Source organism: Scylla paramamosain, chromosome 41 (assembly GCF_035594125.1).
Source record: "Scylla paramamosain isolate STU-SP2022 chromosome 41, ASM3559412v1, whole genome shotgun sequence".
NCBI lineage: Eukaryota > Metazoa > Arthropoda > Malacostraca > Decapoda > Portunidae > Scylla > Scylla paramamosain.
Window position 1 is genome coordinate 1471053 of NC_087191.1, and position 15143 is coordinate 1486195.

A 15143-nucleotide genomic window follows, 5' to 3' on the forward strand; every position below is an offset into this window, starting at 1 on the left:
AATCTGCCATTCCAGATTTGTTTAGGTTATGCTAGGTTATGCTAATGCTTTTAGCGTGTGTGTGTGTGTGTGTGTGTGTGTGTGTGTGTGTGTGTGTGTGTGTGTGTGCTAGGTTATGCTAATGCTTTTAGCGTGTGTGTGTGTGTGTGTGTGTGTGTGTGTGTGTGTGTGTGTGTGTGTGTGTGTGTGTGTATATATATATATATATATATATATATATATATATATATATATATATATATATATATATATATATATATATATATATATATATATATATATATATATATATATATATATATATATATATATATATATATATATGTGGTAAGCAGGAATACACCAGACTTTCTTCTTCATTTATTGCAACGTTTCACCTTCGCAGAAGCTATCTTGCTTCTTTCTTACTTTGCTTACTTTATAAAGTATACATTTATAAAGTATAAAAAAAAAAGCATTTAATATATCGGCTAAACATAAAATTTATAAAACAATATGATATAATATAAGCATTGGTCAGGTGAAAAGTAAACAATACAAAGTGTTTATTTTTCGTCTTAACAATGTTTATATATATATATATATATATATATATATATATATATATATATATATATATATATATATATATATATATATATATATATATATATATATATATATATATATATATATAACAACCAACAACAACAGATGTCTTTCGAGGCGTTGTTTGTTTTGGTGCTTACCAGAAATTGGAACCTTTGGTAACGCTGGCCTGCGAGCTGCTGGGCCACCCCAACGGAGCTTGCCAATGCATTTATTTCTTGCAAATATTACAAGTTCTTGCCCTCTTGTACTTGTTTAATTTCCTTAATTGTATATATATATATATATATATATATATATATATATATATATATATATATATATATATATATATATATATATATATATATATATATATATATATATATATATATATATATATATTTTTTTTTCTTTCTTTTTTTTTTTTAAATAATACAACAACATTTTGTAGGCTATTATAGTATGGTGATAAGATTTAATAAAAAATTTGGATGGCAGCGTAATTCACCTCACTAGCTGATAAAAACTTCACTACTTGTCACCCTTATTTCATCTACTTTGCCTCCTTAGCTAAAACCTGTAATAATTGGGTGTATGAAATTTGTCACCTAAGAAAAATATTAGATAATAATGAAATGACATCATTTCAATCAGAGAGTTAGGCTTGCTTCCATTAGGCTTGGTGTAGATTTATTCAGTTCATTAATTTAATTGCTAATCCTTTCAATGGCTAGATCACGATTGAACGAAAAAAAAACAAACAACAAAAAAAATGGAAAACTTTTTTTTCGATTTTTTATTTTTATTTTTTATTTTTTTGCGAGAAATAAATGATCATTATCTTAAAATTAGCTAGGGGCTATTTCCATAAAACTCGAAATATTTCAATCCAACAGTATATCTGTACAGCAATGAGGAAGATAGAAACAGATGATTTATTACGAGACTTAGTTGGCATAGGCAGAGTTTGGCGAATATTACAGATATTCAAAGGAAAGAATTTAAATAAAATTGTAACCATGTTTGCAGTAGATGGATAAGGCGTAATGAAGGCAGCAGTGATGTATTTGAATTTTTCATGCCTCTCTCTCTCTCTCTCTCTCTCTCTCTCTCTCTCTCTCTCTCTCTCTCTCTCTCTCTCTCTCTCTCTCTCTCTCTCTCTCTCTCTCTCTCTCTCTCTCTCTCTCTCTCTCTCTCTCTCTCTCTCTCTCTCTCTCTCTCTCTTTTAAGGCTGGCGTGGTCAATTCTTTTGTCATGAATTGGTTAATTTTGTCTAATAAGGGGAGCTCCGACATACCAATATTACTGAATTAGTTTTATTCATTTTTTCTTATGATTGTTACTAGGTTGGGATCACCGTAACCATAAAAACAACGACTGTGAGATCGGATCGAGGTGTTGGTAATGCCTGTTACCAGGTTGGGAACTTTACCAAAGCGTTCTTACTTGGGAACGTTACCAAACGGCTGTGAAATCAGACCTAAGTATTTAGAAGAAAATGAAGTACTTCCAATAAGGCAGTTTGGTTTCAGAGAGGGGAGATCATGCACAACGAATTTGTTATATTACTATTCTAGGATTATTGATGTCCAGGGGAGATAGGGATGGGCTGATGTTGTGTATTTATATTTGAAGGCTCTTGTGAAAACTAGAAAATATCGGAGGATTAGAAAAAATATTATTGAAATTTTCGATGGACAAAAACAAATAAATAAATAAATAAATAAATAAATAAAATAATAATAAGAACAGCGATCAGAGACAGAAAATTTTCTTGGAAAATTTTGATTAGTGTAGTTGCGCAGGGATGCCTTGGCACCAGTGATGATTGCAATTTATGTGAACGACATAATGGAAGGAGTGACTAGTTACATGAATCTGTTTGCCGATGATACAAAACTAATAAGAAAGGTAGAGAGGAAAGAGGATTGTGTCACTTTCCAAGAAGATCTGAATATAATTTGGGAGTGTAGTCAAAGATGGGAAATGGAATTTAACACATACAAAAAAAAAAAAAAAAAGGTGGAATAGTAAAGTTTGGTCAAAGTAGTAAAAGACCCGAGTATCGTTACACAATGGAAGAAGAGTTCATTTGAATGCGAAGTGAGGAGAAAGACCTTGGAATCATCATTACTGACAAGGTGTCACTAGAGAAACATCAGCAGAATAACAAATGAGACCTACAATTTGCTAGGAAATAAAAGACCTGCTTTTAATTATCTGGGTGAGGATATAATGAGGAAATTGACTGTGACTATGACAAGACCACGTTTGGAGTATACCGCAGTGTTATGGTCTCGGAGTACTAAGAGAGACAAGGGGAATTTAAACGAATACAGAGCTGAAACAAAAATACCTCCAACCCTATATAACATGTCATATGAAGAGATTTTGAAGAAATTAAGTCTCCTTACTTTGGGAGTAAGAAGAGAGAGAAAGAGATCTGATTACTATGATCATGTTAGGAACTGAGAAATCAGATCGCAGGGAACTGGAGGTACGAGATTACGGAAGTGCAAGACAACATGACCTGAAGGTAAAGACGTGAATGTGAAGAAGGGATATAAAAATAAAAGAAAAGAAAAGAACAGCTTTCCATAACAAATTGCTGGAGTTTGGAATGAACTGCAAAGAGACATAGTACATGTTACATGGTTTTAGAGACGCTGGACAATACTAAATCTCGATACGGGATAGCACCAACTTAGACTCCTTCTCCCATAATCACAACTAGTATATATATATATATATATATATATATATATATATATATATATATATATATATATATATATATATATATATATATATATATATATATATATATATATATATATATATATATATATATATATATATATATATATATATATATATATATATATATATATATATATATATATATATATATATATATATAACCTACTACTCTACCACTCTTTGATCACGGTACCTGATAATCGTGACTGTATGCATTGGATGGATTTATGGCTTCTACTGACCAGATTCATCGTTGGATTTTATCTTTCAAATACCACCCGGTAAAGGAATTACTATATATATATATATATATATATATATATATATATATATATATATATATATATATATATATATATATATATATATATATATATATATATATATATATATATATATATATATATATATATATATATATATATATATATATATATATATATATATATATATAACCTCATTTTCGATCCACAGCTGGATGCTGCGTTTATGTGCGCAATGACTTACCTGCTCTCGTGCCCACCCTCTTGAATCTTCCGAGTTTTCCACCATCTGGCTACGACTACAGAGTCACTCTCATACTAAATTTATCTGTGCTGTATGCCTCTCTCCTAACTCCTCTGACTATAAGAAATTCTTTGACTACTTAACTTCCAAAGTGGAGCACATTCTGACCCTCTTCCCTTTTGCAGAGATCTCCATTCTTGGAGACTTCAATGTTCACCATCAGCTTTGGCTTTCCTCTCCCTTCACTGACCATCCTGGTGAACTAGCCTTCAACTTTGCTATCCTCCATGACCTAGAGCAATTGGTGCAACACCCTACTCGTATTCCTGACCGTCTTGGAGATACGCCCAACATTCTTGACCTTTTCCTGACCTCTAATCCTGCTTATGCTGTCACCCTTTCTTCTCCGTTGGGCTCCTCCGATCACAATCTCATATCTTTATCTTGTCCTATCACTCCAATCCCTCCTCAGGATCCCCCTAAGCGAAGGTGTCTCTGGCGTTTTGCCTCTGCTAGTTGGGGGGACCTGAGGAGGTATTTTGCTGATTTTCCTTGGAATGACTACTGCTTCCGTGTCAGAGACCCGTCTTTGTGTGCTGAGCGCATAACAGAGGTAATAGTGTCTGGCATGGAGGCGTACATTCCTCACTCTTTTTCTCGTCCTAAACCTTCTAAACCTTGGTTTAACATAGCTTGTTCTCGTGCTATACATGATAGAGAGGTGGCCCACAAAAGGTACTTAAGCCTTCCATCACCAAAATCTCATGCACTTTATATTTCTGCCCGGAACCATGCCAAGTCTGTTCTCCAACTAGCCAAAAACTCCTTCATTAACAGAAAATGTCAAAACCTTTCAAGATCTAACTCCCCTCGCGATTTCTGGCATCTAGCCAAAAATATGTTCCTCCCTCTCCTCCACCCTCTGACTACTTCATGCCACCTATTAAAATTCTTCGCAATGATGTTTTCCATGCCCTCGCTGGCCTAAACCCTCGGAAGGCTTATGGACCTGATGGGGTCGCTGCTATTGTTCTCCAAAACTGTGCCTCCATGCTTGCACCTTGCCTTGTCAAACTCTTTCAGCTCTGTCTGTCAACATCTACCTTTCCTTCTTGCTGGAAGTTTGCCTACATTCAACCTGTTCCTAAAAAGGGTGACCGCTCTAATCCCTCAAACTACCGTTCTATTGCTTTAATTTCCTGCCTATCTAAAGTTTTTGAATCTATCCTCAACAGGAAGATTCTTAAACATCTATCACTTCACAACCTTCTATCTGATCGCCAGTATGGGTTCCGTCAAGGCCGCTCTACTGGTGATCTTCTGGCTTTCCTTACTGAGTCTTGGTCATCCTCTTTTAGAAATTTTGGTGAAACTTTTGCTGTTGCCTTGGACATATCAAAAGCCTTTGATAGAGTCTGGCACAAAGCTTTGATTTCCAAACTACCCTCCTACTGTTTCCATCCTTCTCTCTGTAACTTCATCTCAAGTTTCCTTTCTGACCGTTCTATTGCTGCTGTGGTAGACGGTCACTGTTCTTCTCTTAAATCTATTAACAGTGGTGTTCCTCAGGGTTCTGTCCTGTCACCCACTCTCTTCTTATTATTCATTAATGATCTTCTAAACCAAACTTCTTGTCCTATCCACTCCTACGCTGATGATACCACCCTGCACTTTTCCACGTCTTTTCATAGACGTCCAACCCTTCAGGAGGTAAACATATCACGCAGGGAAGCCACAGAACGCCTGACTTCTGATCTTTTTAAAATTTCTGATTTGGGGCAGAGCAAACTTGGTATTGTTCAATGCCTCAAAAACTCAATTCCTCCATCTATCAACTCGACACAACCTTCCAGACAACTATCCCCTCTTCTTCAATGACACTCAACTGCCCCCCTCTTCTACACTGAACATCCTCGGTCTGTCCTTTACTTATAATCTGAAATGGAAACTTCACATCTTATCTCTAGCTAAAACAGCTTCTATGAAGTTAGATGTTCTGAGATGTCTCCGCCAGTTTTTCTCACCCCCCCAGCTGCTAACTCTGTACAAGGGCCTTATCCGTCCATGTATGGAGTATGCGTCACATGTCTGGGGGGTTCCACTCATACTGCTCTTCTAGACAGGGTGGAATCAAAAGCTTTTCGTCTCATCAACTCCTCTTCTCTAACTGACTGTCTTCAGCCTCTCTCTCACCGCCGCAATGTTGCATATCTAGCTGTCTTCTACCGCTATTTTCATGCTAACTGCTCTTCTGATCTTGCTAACTGCATGCCTCCCCTCCTTCCACGGCCTCGCTGCACAAGACTTTCTTCTTTCTCTCACCCCTATTCTGTCCACCTCTCTAACGCAAGAGTTAACCAGTATTCTCAATCATTCATCCCTTTCTCTGGTAAACTCTGGAACTCCCTGCCTACTTCTGTATTTCCACCTTCCTACGACTTGAATGCCTTCAAGAGGGAGGTTTCAAGACACTTATCCACCAATTTTTGACCACTGCTTTGACCCTTTTATGGGACTGGCATTTCAGTGGGCATTTTTTTATTAGATTTTTGTTGCCCTTGCCCAGTATCCTTCCTACATAAAAAGAAAAAAAAAAAAAAAAAAAAGAAAAAAAAAAAAAAAAAAAAAAAAAAAAAAAAAAAAATATATATATATATATATATATATATATATATATATATATATATATATATATATATATATATATATATATATATATATTATACACACACACACACACACACACACACACATATATATATATATATATATATATATATATATATATATATATATATATATATATATATATATATATATATATATATATATATATATATATATATATATATATATATATATATATATATATATATATATATATATATATATATATATATATATATATATATATATATATATATATATATATATATACATCTGGGAGTTTGCTCCATAGCTTGATCCCCCAAGTAAATCCTTACACTTTCCTGGTAATGGGAAGTTAGGCACGAGGGAAGTTCGAGGTTATTGGCTTGCCTGGTTGCTATGTTGTGCGACATGACATTAAAGCCACTTTCTGTTTGATAGTGTTCAGCATCTTATGTAAAAATACAAGTATCTGGTAGCTAATAATGGTGTGTGATTCTAAAGATTTCAGTTCGCGAATTTGATACAATACCAATTATCTTTTTATTTTAAACGAATGATTTATCAGCATTGTTTTTGCAAGTCCCTCAAATAGCAGAGCGATAAATAGATATGGACGATTCATATATAGATTTAAGACAGTTATCATTACAGGCATCTCTCATATTATAGAGAACTCCTGTTACTTTTGATATCTTATTTCTTATATCTTTATCCTTCTTATATCTTTATATCCTTCTTATATCTTTGCTTGTTGAACCTCTTCCATTACATGGTTATTGATTGTAATATTTATGTGGTATGGTTGCTTGGAGTGTAGATGTGTGTTTTTTTTTCTTTAATGCTAACATCGCTTTTAGCCAATTTGCAACATTAATATTTCTCCACTGAAATAAAAATTATATAATGTTAGTATGTTCCCTGAAGATATACGAGTATGTTTGTTTCGTCTGCAAAAAGGTATGAATTTAAGTTTCCTAGAACACAAAATTGATAAATATTAAGAATGGGTCTAGGATGGATCCTTGCGGAACACCACAAGTAATGTTATTGTTAGGCGATACTGCATTGTTGAATTTTCTGTATCTCTTTCTTTAACCAAGATAACTTTCATATCATATATAGGCCGGTCCTCTGATACCATACATAATTAGGTTTCTTATAGTAGTGAGTGAATGATAGTGTTAAAAGCTTTACTTAGTCACAAATAATGGGGGTTGAAATATCTTACCATCTAGTACATTGTTTAATTGAAAAAAAAAAAAAAAGTTTAGTGCAGGTTACATTGAAAATTTTGATCGGAATTCATACTAGTCACCTGTCAAGGGTGAATGTTGTGTTAAAGTATAAGAGAGAGAGAGAGAGAGAGAGAGAGAGAGAGAGAGAGAGAGAGAGAGAGAGAGAGAGAGAGAGAGAGAGAGAGAGAGAGAGAGAGAGAGAGAAAATTTTTCACACGACGTCTCAACCCTCAGGTATGGATTTAAACAGTCACCAGATGGTACTTATGGCGGCAAGAGAACCGACGGTTCATGGACAGGCATGGTGGGCCAGGTTTTTAGAGAGGTGAGAGATTATCTACGTTTTTTTTTTTCATTTACTTTTTTTTTTATTAGTCTCTCTCTCTCTCTCTCTCTCTCTCTCTCTCTCTCTTAAATTTAATCTTTTCTCTTGGTTACTCTCAGGGCACACACACACACACACACACACACACACACACACACACACACACACACACACACACACACACACACACACACACACACACCATTGTTATTATTATTATTGTTATTATTATTATTATTATTATTATTATTATTATTATTATTATTATTATTATTATTATTATTCCTATAATTTTGTAAGGATGTGGATGTCAGTATATAGTATAATGTCAAATAATAAACAATATAATTTGTTATCCCACAGGAGGCAGATCTGGGTCTAGGTCCTTTCGTTATGACGGCTACCCGTGCTGGAGATGTTGATTACACTTCTCCCGTTAAAATTTTCGGTGTTAGGATACTTGCTGGTCAAGGAGGACTGGAGGTTGATCCTTGGGCCTTCGTGATGCCCTTGGCACCCTTGGTGTGGGCTGCAGCTTTCGCTTTCCTTGTATTTTTGCCTGCTCTGATTTTCTTAATTTCTTCTTGCCTGTCACTGACCACGGAAAAATGGAACAATTGGAAAAAGCTTCAAATAACTTTCCTTAGCATCCTTCTTCAGGAAAGTAAGTGTTAATAATATCTTTGCGACTATTTGTATTTTTTTGTTTGACTTGATAAGTAATCAGTTACATCTTTCAGCTATATTTTCTCATTATATATATATATATATATATATATATATATATATATATATATATATATATATATATATATATATATATATATATATATATATATATATATATATATATATATATATATATATATATATATATATATATATATATATATATATATTATGTGCAGCGAGATAATGCGACAGTGGTAAGAACGAGAGAGAGAGAGAGAGAGAGAGAGAGAGAGAGAGAGAGAGAGAGAGAGAGAGAGAGAGAGAGAGAGAGAGAGAGAGAGAGAGAGGAAACGAGATTTACGTGTCCTGATCACGTAGGTACCCAGTCTCAGGCTTCTAGAATCATGTTTATCCGCGCAATAACATATTCCCCACGTAAATTTCCTTACTTCCCATTGTCCATTCAATCTGAGTCTCGTCTAGTATTTAGTAAAAAGAGTTGCTTTTGACAATAAAGTAATAAGTATTCTATCAGAACGGGTAATTATGTATAACACACTTCTTACCCAGAGAAGTGACTCCTCGGCCGCGTGTGTATGCAGGCTCAGCTCTTGTACAGTGAGCAGTGAATGACCCTCCTATGTCTTCATGGGCACTCATTTGAAGTCGTGTCACTTGTTAGTGCGCTTGTTTAGTGCTAAATGCTACTGCGCCAGGTTCCTGGAAAGTGCTTGACTTTCAGACGATTTAGGTAATTGGCTGTGTAGTGAACTTTACTCCCTCTCGTCAGGTCCCGAAAAGCCCTACAGTCCTAAAGGCAGTAACTGACACTATTCGATTCGGCTTGAGGCTATAACATATTGTTGGACAGTTAGGGGATTTGTTACTGAAGGCAGTTGTCCAGCGGGGTGCTATACCTCGATCATATATGTGCTATTGCTTGTTACAATTGTTTCTTCCAAAACGTGGTTGTCGATCCTTTCACAGGTGTGGGAGTTAAGTGTTAGAGTATTTCTCTTGTCTGTAGGTGGGTAAAACAGACTAGAAAATTCAATTAGTGTGACCTGGCGTTACAACCGGTTGTGGAAAAGATGAAGGAGTCACTAGGGACCTTATACACCGATATATATATATATATATATATATATATATATATATATATATATATATATATATATATATATATATATATATATATATATATTACAGGAAAGATATAGGTCTTTTAAAATCAATAAAAAGGAGAAAGACTAAAAGGATACAGGGGAAAAGGAATATTCCTTACGAGGCGAGATTGAAGCAGTTAAATTTACATTATTTAGAGAGACGTAGATTAAGAGGGGACCTGATAGAAGTCTTGAAGTGGTATAAGGATTATATAACAAGGGGAGAATGTAAGTAAAATTCTTAGGACCAGCAACCAGGATAGAACAAGAAATAACGGGTTCAAGATTGAAAAATTTAGGTTTAAGAAAGAAATAGGAAGAAATTGGTTCTCAAATAGAGTGGTAGATGAATGGAACGGACTCAGTAATCATGTTGTTAGTGCTAAGACATTAGGGAACTTTAAGTGAAGATTAGACAGGTTTATGGATGGGGATGATAGATGGAAATAGGTATGTATATTTCATACAGGGACCGCTACGTGTAAGCCTGGTTGCTTCTTGCAGCTTCCTTTATTTCTTATATATATATATATATATATATATATATATATATATATATATATATATATATATATATATATATATATATATATATATATATATATATATATATATATATATATATATATATATATAATTAAATTATCATGATCAATGATCTCAGCTAAAACTCATTTATATTAATTGAACAGAGTCTTTTGATGTGGTAACATATTATAGTTGTCTCCAATGCTTGATATATTGATGGCTAGTGCTAATTAAATTCAAAACTTTTCTTTGTCAGAGGAAAGCTATGCAGGTCGATTTAAAATAAAATAAAATTAACTTAACAGGTTTATATGACTGATATTTTGCTAGAAAGAACACTATCATTTAGCATATTTTAAAATAATAACTATTCTGTGATAATTCTAAAAGCTGTCAAGTGGGACAACAGTGTGTGGTGGTGGGAGCGTGTGGTAATTGGGGTGTGGCTGCTCACGACCCTCGTGTTAACTCGGAGCTACGAAGGCAATCTGATGTCTCTGTTGGCAGTGAGACACGTCCCTCAGCCCTACCAGAGCCTCAGAGCCATCCTCGACGACCCACGAGCCATCATGATATGGCAGAAAGGAAGTTCAAATGTAGAGCTCATCAAGGTATGTTCTAACAAATGCTCTATGTGTGTGTGTGTGTGCGTGTGTTTGTGTTTATATATATATATATATATATATATATATATATATATATATATATATATATATATATATATATATATATATATATATATATATATATATATATATATATATATATATATATATATATATATATATATATTGTTATGGGACGCTTCACCCGCCGCCCGCATTCCATTCTCCGGTCCCCTAGGACCTGACGCCAGCCTCGGTCAACCACATGGTGTGATGGCAAGCATCACACCCTTTGTCTCCGAACGCCAGCCCTGGCCGTGACCTGACCCTGCCAACAACCACCGCCAGTCAGGGTCCACCCATCCTTGCTGGCGGACACACATAGTATCTATCATCTCAAACTGTACTTCCACTTCCAACTTTAACACACTTCTCTCTCTCAAATTCTACTTTCATCCAACTTTCCTATCCCCAATTCGTTCGTTCGTTCGTACACACATAGTGTTTCCGCCCAGCCATGCTGGCGGACATACGCAGTCCGTGTGCGCCTGGCCTCGGGGTCGGATATGCGGCTCTTAGCGACTCACTTCATTATTATCTTTTCTATAGCTTATTTTATCAATATAACGCAGCAGCATTACCACTGTATTTCTATGGTCACCACCTATAGCAGGAGGAGACAGTAGGCACCTGCAGAAGCAATAATTACTCCCAGTGAGTTTTAAAGCACTGGATCAGGGTGTACTGTGAACTTATCATTAAACCCAGCTGTGACCTCACTGAACGTTTCCCTTTGTGTCTCACAATAGGAGGGGGGCAGTCACAGCCTGCCTTCTAAAGACAGCTCTCTTCCTTCACACAAAACTACAAGCACCTAATTACACACACACACACACACACACACACACACACACACACACACACACACACACACACACACACACACACACACACACACACGCACACACACACACACACACACACACACACACACACACACACACACACACACACACACACACACACTTCACTCAAAAATTCAAAATCATGGCGACTCCTACACCAGCCTCAGAGTCCCCATCTGGGGAGCAGACCACAAATGTCCCCACTGCTCATCTGGTATCGATCCTAAGTGTCTTGACACCCCCCCTTAATTTTTTCTTCATTAATTTCTACAACATTCGCGGCCTTAGATCTAATTTTCATTCTGTAGATCATCATCTCTCATCTAATAAACGTCATCTTCTTTTCCTCAATGAAACACGGGTCTCTGAGGCAACTGACAGTAGCCCCTTTTCTGTTCCCTCTTGTTTTCTCTATCCTCATTTTCAATCCAAAGCTGGATGTTGTGTGTATGTGCCCAACGACTTAACCTGCTCTCGTGCGCACGCTCCTGAATCTTCTGAGTTTTTCACCATCTGGCTATGACTACAGTCACTCTCAAACTAAATTTACCTGTGCTGTATACCTCCCACTTAACCCCTCCAACTATAATAAATTCTTTGACTACTTAATTTCTAAAGTGGAGCACATTCTGACTCTCTTCCCTTTTGCGGAGATCTCCATTCTTGGAGACTTCAATGTTCACCACAAGCTTTGGCTTTCCTCTCCCTTCACTGACCATCCTGGTGAATTAGCCTTCTCAGTCGTTTGCAAAATGCTTGAAACACTAATAAGAGATAAACTCGTTAACCACTTAGAAGAAAACAACTTACTTAAAAATACTGAACACGGCTTCCGCAACAAAGGCTCTTGTTTGACGAACCTCTTAGACTTCTATGATATTCTGAACCAGTATGATGAGAGTAAAGCGGTAGTCCCCACAAATGCTTACTGATTAAACTAAAATCACACGATATCCAAGGCGACGTGTTGAAAACTGGCTAAACAACCGCAAACAAACAGTAGTAATGAAAAAGCATCCAAGTGGATTAACGTAACCAGCGGGGTACCACAGGGATCAGTCTTAGGACTTGTTTTCTTCCTTGTTTATATCGACGACATAGATATAATATCGAAGTTTGCTGATGACACTAAAATTGCGAATTCCGTAGTCTCTAATGAACAAGTAACAGAAATGCAGGAAAATCTAGACAAATTGACTGAGGGGGGGCAAACCTGGCAGATGAGTTTTAATGCAGATAAGTGCAAAGTGCTTCACGTAGGGTATAGAAACGAGAAAGCAAAGTATATTTTAAATGGTACCCAACTTAAAAGTGTTGACAACGAAATTGATTTAGGAGTGACAATATCGAGTAGCTTAAAACCTAGCCAACAATGTTCAGAAGTCGTAAAGAAAGCAAATAAGGTAATTGGCTTAATCGGCAGATCTTTTGAATATATATCTAAGGATACAATCCTCACTTTGTCCGTCCCTCTTTAGTCTGTCCCCTATTGGAATATTGCGTTCAAGTATGGTGCCCCTACAACCAGAAAGACATTGATAAATTAGAAAGAGTTCAGCGTAGAGTAGCAAAAATGATACCAAGCCTAAGAAACAAATCATACGGAAAGCGTCTTAAAGAATTAAATTTTCCATCGAGTTGTAAATCTATCGAATGGGCTTCCTCGCGATGTGATAGACTGCAACACCGTTGAGACTTAAACGCCATCTTGATAAATATCTTGCCTGCAATCCGCGGCTAACAGCGTTTGTTTGCTAGTGATTAACTTTCTTGGCCTCAGAAAATATGGGCACCCCATTTCATCTATTTTCTTTCTTTACTATAAAATTTCCTTCGTTTTTTTTTTTTCTCAAACCCTGTAAGGTATTTCTTTCCGACCTGTTTTTCCTATACGGCATATGCCGGAAGGAGTGGAGGGTGGGAAGAGAGCCTTTTGCTTTTCTGTCCGTTTCTTCTACTATCACCTTAGTAGTCTTAGGTCAGGTCACCTCGTGAGGACCGCAAGGTCTGTTGTGGCCTGTTTTTCTATGTAACTCTATATAACTTTGCTATCCTTCATGATCTAGAGCAATTGGTGCAACCCCTACTCGTGTTTCTGACCGTCTTGGAGATACGCCCAACATTCTTGACATTTTCCATATCTCTAATCCTGCTTATGCTGTTAACCTTTCTTCTCCGTTGGGCTCCTCCGATCACAATCTCATATCCATATCGCTCCAGTCTCTCCTCAGGATCCCTCTAAGCGGAGGTGCTTCTGGCGTTTTGCCTCTACTAGGACCTGAGGAGATATTTTGCTGATTTTCCTTGGAATGCCTACTGATTCCGTGAAAGAGACCCGTCTCTGTGCTGAGCGCATAACAGAGGTGATAGTGTCTGGCATGGAGGCGTACATCCCTCACTCGACTTAAACCCTCCTAAACTTGGTTTAACACAACTTGTTATCGTGCTATACATGATAGAGAGGTGGTCTATAAAAGTTACTTGAGCCTTCCATCTCCAGAATATCATGAACTTTATATTTCTGCCCGGAACTATGCCAAGTCTGTTCTTCAACTAGCCAAAAACTCCTTCATTAATATAAAGTGTCAAAATCCTTCAAGATCTAACTCCCCTCCTGACTTCTGCCATCTAGCCAAAATTATATCCAATAACTTTGCTTCTTCTTTCTCTCCTTTATTTCAACCAGATGGCACCACTGCTATCACATCTATCTCTAAAACTGAACTCTTCGCTCAAACCTTTGCTAAAAACTCTATCTTGGACGATTCTGGTCTTGTTCCTTCCTCTCTTCCACTTTCTGACTACTTCATGTTACCTATTAAAATTTTACGCAATGATGTTTTTCATGCGCTCGCTGGCTGAAACCCTCGGAAGGCTTATGGATCTGATGGGGTCCCTCCTATTGTTCACCGAAACTACGCCTCCATGATTGCACTTTGCCTCATCAAACTCTTTCAACTTTGTCTCTCAACATTTACCTTTCCTTCTTGCTGGAAGTTTGCCTACATTAAACCTGTACCTAAAAAGGGTGACCGTTCTAATCCCTCAAACTACCGTCCTATTGCTTTAATTTCCTGCCGATCTAAAGTTTTTGAATCTATCCTCAACAGGAAGATTCTTAAACATCTATCACTTCACAACCTTCTATATGATCGCTAGTATGGGTTCCGCCAAGGCCGCTCTACTGGTGATCGTTCTGACTATCCTTACGAGTCTTG